The sequence below is a fragment of the Alligator sinensis genome, unplaced genomic scaffold (assembly GCF_000455745.1).
Source record: "Alligator sinensis unplaced genomic scaffold, ASM45574v1 scaffold606_1, whole genome shotgun sequence".
NCBI classification, from domain to species: domain Eukaryota; kingdom Metazoa; phylum Chordata; order Crocodylia; family Alligatoridae; genus Alligator; species Alligator sinensis.
Window position 1 is genome coordinate 1,006,954 of NW_005842472.1, and position 6,888 is coordinate 1,013,841.

The 6,888-nt window shown below is 40.6% G+C and overlaps 1 protein-coding gene across 1 annotated transcript in view; it reads left to right on the top strand.

Moving 5' to 3' along the window:
• DOCK2 (dedicator of cytokinesis 2) overlaps window positions 1-6,888 on the top strand; it is a 514,326-nt gene that overhangs the window by 415,577 nt on the left and 91,861 nt on the right. The window lies entirely within an intron of this gene.

A 6,888-nucleotide genomic window follows, 5' to 3' on the forward strand; every position in this document is an offset into this window, starting at 1 on the left:
ACCAAAGTATTTTGTGCTGTATATACAGCTACCTTTTTCAGGTTTCTGTGAATCAATAGATGAAACAGATAAACACTGTGATGTAGGATGCACTGTTTTGAAATCATCCTTTGAATCACAAATGTTAACTTCTTTTTTTTTGCTTTCAGTAAATATTCAGTATAGAGCCAAGAATAGGAAATATGTAAACAAGAAATATATTTAGTTACTTGAGATTATGCTTGTCTCTGAAAAGAGAACATGAAACATGCCAGCTCACATTTAGCATGTGCATCTCAGAGGTAGAGCTAAAGTATGACAAGTGTCCTTTTTGGTTACTGCACATGTAATGACTGCCTTAAAATGTATGTATCAAGAATTCATACTTTCTGTTTCAGCCCTGGGGGTCACATTTGTGCAGGTAAAGGGAATCCAAATACCCAGCGAGGTTGGGGGTTAGGAGTGCAGAAATAATTCATTCTGAACAAAAAATTACAACTAGGAAGTGTAGAGCATTTCTGAATTATTTGAATAATTACTTTTTTAGCAAAATCTGAATAATTACATTTTTTTAACTCAAATCCAAAGTAAGGTGTGTCTCCCCCCCCCCCCCCCCCACCACACACACACACCTCCCATTCAACATAGGGAAAATTGCTTCTCATCCTAATTTGAGCACACGTCATGATAGGGGGAGTAGTGGCTGCAGCACTGACTCCAACCCCAAACCCAGGGTCAGATCCACAGATGCTATACTCCCCACAACATACCCTCTGGCAGCTTATGCTCCCCCTGTGTACTACTGCCCCCACTCCTGCATCCTTTCCCAGTGCCTGGTTGCTCTTGGGAACTGGATCCAGATGAGGCAGAGGTGATGGTGGTAGGCAGACCACTTGACTTGTGGGGGGGGGAGCAGAGACATGTATCATGGGGTTCAGCCTCCCCTTTTCATCACATTCACAACCTTGAGGTGCTCCTGGATCCTTTGTTGCACCTGGATCTTCAGGTGGAAGCCATGGCTAGGAGTGCTTTTCACCAACTTTGTTTGGTAAGAAGACTGAGACCCTTTGTTTCAGATTGGTATCTGGCCCCCATCATCCATGCCTTTGCTAGTTTCAAGGGTAGATAACTGCAATATGCTGTATGTAGGGGTGCCCATAAAGACTGTCTGGAAGCTTCAGCTGGTGCAGACTATTAAAGTCACTCAGGAACTGTAATAGTCTGCCTACAGAAAATGGCTTTCAAACATCACTAAAAAGTGTGGCTGTCTTGATCTCTCGGCTGCATATGATACAGTCTGGAGATAAGAACTCATCTTGAAGTTTTTGGACACTATACATTGTCTTAAAATTACTAATTTATTAGACAACATACTTAGCAATATATGGTTCCAGATTTTTTTGGTAACATTGAGTAGACCACATAAATTGAACAATGGACTCCCACAAAGATCAGTCATTGCACCCTTGATGTTTCATCTTTACATCCATGACCTCCCAGGCACCTCCTCTAGAAAATGCATATACGCTGATGAAATAGCCCTGGTTATACAACAATCTTGTTTCTCCAGAGCAGAAATAATACTTGCATCTGATCTGAATACTTTCAATACCTACTTCAAAAAATGTTGTTTGCACCCAAACCCTGGGAAAATGGAAGCATCTGCTTGAACAATAAACAAGCTAATCAACCCATTATTGTTTTTAGAAACCAGCTCCTATATTATAATGGTACTTCTAAATATTTAGGAAACATTCTAAATATAACACTGTCCTATAAAAATCACTTAGCTGTGACAGTAACTAAGTGAAAAACCTGTAATAATTGCTTTAGAAACTCATTGGAACTTCTCAGGGAGCTGATACCAGTGCAGTGAGAACAACAGCTTCAGCACTGTTCTACTCTTCAGCAGAATACTGTCCCCCAATCTGGTTAAACAGTGCTTATACTGATAAGGTTGATGTACAACTCAACCAAGCAATGGGAATCATTACAGAAACAATCTGATCCACCCCTCTCCAATGACTCCCTATTCTTAGTAACACACATCCTCCCTCATAAAGAAGAAAAAATGCCTTAACTAAATTATGGACTAAAAAAATAACCCACAGCTGCCTATACACAAAGATCTCTTAAACCCAGCACATCCAAGATTAAAAACTAGACATCCCATTTGGAGAACAGCAATTCAACTTGACCAAGACTCAATTAACATCCAAGATGCCTGGACACGAGTGGCTCGATTCACCCCTTAATACAGAATTATTATTACAAATCCCATCATTGGACTAGCTGGTTTTCATTTCCCTAGACATCTTTGGTCTTCTCTAAACTGAATCAGGACAGGACACAGAAGATATGGATTTATGTTACATTGATAGGGATGAACTAACACACCGAACTACAACTGTGATACCCCTTTTCAAACTTTAAACCACATCACCTCTGAATGCCCTCTCCATGCATTTAATGCAACACTATTGGATTTGTGCAACACTACACCTGAGGCAATCAGATGACTACAGATTTGGACATAAAATTGTGAATATGTTTTTCCTTGTTTTATGACCGTTGTATAGGCTAAAAAAAAAAAGAAAACAAAAAGCTGGTGCAAAATGTGGCAGCCGACCTTCTGATGAGGATGGGTTGCCAGGAACCCATAACTCCAGTGGTTCATAATCTGCATTGGCACCCAAAGCTTTCTGGGTGCAATTCAGGGTTCTGGCTTGACCTATAAGGCCCTAATCCATCTCTTGTCCTATGTACCTAAGGGACTACCTTCTCCCTTACACCCCATCTCAATCCCAGACATCAGCCAAGAGCAACCTCCTGCAAAGTGACGTCAATATACCACGTCTGCTTGGTGAAAACACACAGAGTGTCATTGATGGCCATTCTCCGGAGGTCATACACCTCAGCTTCAGAACTCCATCTCTCTTGAAGCCCAATGGAGCTCAAGCCTAATCACCTTTGAGAAGCAATGTAAGACTTTCCTATTTGAGCAGGTATTTAGCAAACAAAGCTAGGCTGAGATATTTTTTTGATATTCTAGCTCCCTTTTAAGTTATTCTGTTCTCTTGTCATTGGCCTGTTTTATAAGTTATTCTGTCCTCTTATTGTAAATTACTCTTTGTTGGGAAGGGTGGAATTAAATAAATAAATATGAAGTATTCCTCACTTAGTATCTTTTTGCTTTCCCTTTGGATTTGACTGGAGAGAAAACTTGTTTAAAATTATAATAAAAACACACCTGAACAACTAGAAGGAAATTATTACAAATTTAAATAGTCCTCCTATAAAGTAAATAATAATCTTCAAATTGCAAGAGGTATTAGGCATATAATCAAAATTCAAAATCTAACAAACTAATGTCTGTACCTAATATTATAAGCCTTTCATTTTGTACTGAATGAATATATCACTGTACAAAAAGTCTTTAATTGTTGTAATCCTGTTCAGTTAAATAAGGTAATATCTAGTTGGAGAAGAATTAGACTCCAGGCCTGAAAATCCACATGAGAAACTGCTTATTCCAGTTAATGATTTCTTAAAATAATGAAGGATCATAGTCGGTAAAACAAAACTGTTCTTTGACACACTAGGTTGTGTACTGGTTAGGGTAAAATAAATGTCAGAAAATCTTGATTTATTAACTGGCATTGCATAAGTTTTATGAACAGAAATACATTTTCAGAATAAGTGCTAATTTTGATCACTTATGGGAGTCTGTCTTCATCCCTGTCTAAAATTTGACTTTTAGAAGTTTGAACACCTACCAACCTATTTCCTTTTCCTGCAAATTCTGACTTGAACTCATTAATTCTGACAGCCTTTTAGGGACCATCAAAAATAAAACCACTTCAAAAGGTAAGTCTTAACTCTTGTGGCAGTTTCCCTATTCATAAAATAAGTACTGCATCAGGCACTTCACTGTGTCATCATCTCTAATTAATCAATAGTTTAAATATTTTGAAATCCTTCAGTTAAAGGTGCTATATCTATATCTATATATATCTGTATTGGGAGGGAGGGCTAGAGTTATTAATTACTGACCCTACTCTCCATTCCTGTTACCCCTGGATTTTCCCTCCAGGTCTTGGTCTTAAGTGGTAGAATGGGGTGAATGGGAATGTACCTTGCCTCCATGGTAACTTGTGACAAGGGTTAGGTAGAGTCCCACTGGATGTGTTCATTGGGCTCCTCCCCTACACCCAACCCACACCTCTCCTGAAGCTTCAAGTGTCCTGCGTGCAGCTCCACCAGCCAATCTGGGTGTTTCACCTGTTCCCTGTGACTCCCTTGGGTTGTTGCATGCTGTGTTTCCTTCAGCTGTTTCCTGTTCCCAGCCTGACCCAGCTGTCTTCCCAGTCTGCAACCCAGGGCAGGCAGCCTGGGAGGACTTGTCTCATATGCTGCATTGCCCAGTAAGTGTTTGAGTTCCTGCTACAATGTCTATCTATATATATCTGGAGAGGGAGAAAGAGAGAAATGCTGGCTAGATACAGACATTAAAAAGCCTGAGGCAGAATCAATGTAAGGTATGCAGTTTTCTTAGGTTGACCATACGCTCAGTTTCAGGCAGGACGGTCCTGAATTTCAAAGGCTGGTCTCAGTCAGCTGTTGGGAATTATAATGGGCATCCCAAAAACACAGGGGTACAGGGTGCAGTCTGGGTGGGAGTCGAAGCAGTGCAAAGTGTCTTGCAGGTAGACAGGCTGGCCACCTACCTAGCATGCATCCCCACCCCCGCCAACTTGTAAAAGCATTCAGTGGGGAGGTAGGGGGAAGTGTCCCAGATCTCTCAGATGATGTCCCAGAATTCTGGGATTTCCATATGGTCAGCCTAGGTTTTCTGTAAGTGGTGTAATTTATATTGGTAGCAAAAAAACCCACTCTTTCACCATTTGGTGGGGGGTGCAAATCTTAGACCAGGTTCCACCATTTTTAAACCAGTCTATGTGTGCTGAACTTCTGTTCTGTTATGGGTATAGACCAGTTTCTGATCACTTATACCTAGGGCCTGGTTTAAATTGTGGGCCCAGCTCATGGTGCAGTGGCTCCTTTAATCTTGGAGTTGCCCCTACATGCCCTCCACCACTGATTGGCATAGGGGCCCCATCAACCCTGCCGCTTCCTCCTGATGGCTGGGAGGCAAAAACCACAGTTTCAAATATGCCGTAGTTTTTGCCTCCCATCTTGTATGCAGTAGGAAGTAAATAGCCCAAGCAGCACCAGCCAACACTGCAGGCTAAAAGATTGTGGCTTCTGCACATTTTTCCCCATTTCATCATTTATGGTTGACTAATTCTACTTTTGATGCCAAAAACAGAAACAAATAAATGACTGGGGAAGGGTAGTTTCAGTAAGAGGCCTCTAACACAGAAATTGTAGAGTACAAGTAGAACCAGGTGCAAGATTCATTTGTTTGGTTGGGTCCTTTACCCAGTGGTGTTGTTATACCTTGCCTTGTTTGGGTATAAGAGGTTCTTTCAGAGGTGAGAAGGATGCTTGGAGGTTGAGTTGTTATATAATGGTGACGTTCCATGACCTATTATGGAGGAGTTCTAACTTAGCCATCATAATGATCTCTTCAAAATCTTAAAATCTGTCAGTACTAATATGAATTAGTTCAATAGAATGTGAAGTATTATTGGGTGCATCTACACATGAAATTAAGGTGAAGCAATAAACTCTGGAGCAGTAAACTTCTCTTAGGGACAATGTCTACACATGCACCTGGGACAGCAGCAATTTGAGTTGGGATGGAGCAGAGCTGGGTTGGCAGGGGGTACAGGGAGTCAGCCCTGGGCTCCAGGTGGCAGCATTGGCTGGTAAGGGAGTTGGCTGGGACATGCAGATGCTAAAATGCAGAAATATGTAACTAGGCAGTAGATATGAGTCTGGCTCCTTGCCCAGTCACCATTTGCACTTATGTTTTAGTGCAGTAAATGTCGGATACTGCCCCCGACAATATTCTCTTAGAGTGGAGTTCATTGATTTATCATGCCCTAATACCGGTGCATATGTAGAGGGAGCTTCCTGTGGAGCTAATTGGTCTACTCCACAGGAAAGCACATATGTAGATGCACCCACTCTCTCTCCAGCTTCTAGTGGTGCAAACTGGTAGTAATGCTGTTGAAGTCACTCAAGTTGTATCAGTGTTAAAACTGACGTAAGAGGAAAATTACAGCCAAAATAAAATAAGGCAAGAAGGGTTTGCAGTATTGGTTCACATTTGCTGGTGAGAATTTTTCATCTTCCTTGGAAGCACCAGACATTAACTGCCAGAGACATTGGATCTGATAGACCACTTGTGTTATCCATACAGGAAATCCTTTTATTTTTCCTATGAAACAAGCAGCATTTGGGGAATACTTGGTACCTGATTTTTAAGATACTACATTTGCTATAACAGTTCTTCATTTTTATCATTTGTTGTAATTGCGAATGTCTCCTATAGCACAATCTGGGGGTTCTTTGACAGTAAATGTGACTGGTGTACCACAGGGTTACTTCACATGGCTTTTAAGTAGTTGTGCAGATACTATTTTTGGTGTGGGTTTTTAATGGATGGCATTAGTCATTCATGAATGAAGTTAGGTGATTTTTTTTCCCTCTTATAACTTAGACAAGTGAACATATCATGTGGCTGTGGTAATCATCTCTTCTATTGATTGGTTTTGGGGGAATTCTTAGAGTCTTTTGATTACTTTCCAGTCCAGGCATTTACACTGAGATGTGATTAGTTAAAATATTTGAAAGTATGCTAAAGTATAAATTCATTCAGCTGTCCTAGATGCTTCTTTCTGGTAGCATAAGACCTAGTCCCTTGAAATGTGACTGTATCCTTTAAGATGCCTCTTTTTTTTTTTTTAAAGGCTGGAAAAGGATGAATAACCAGTTGTAAGA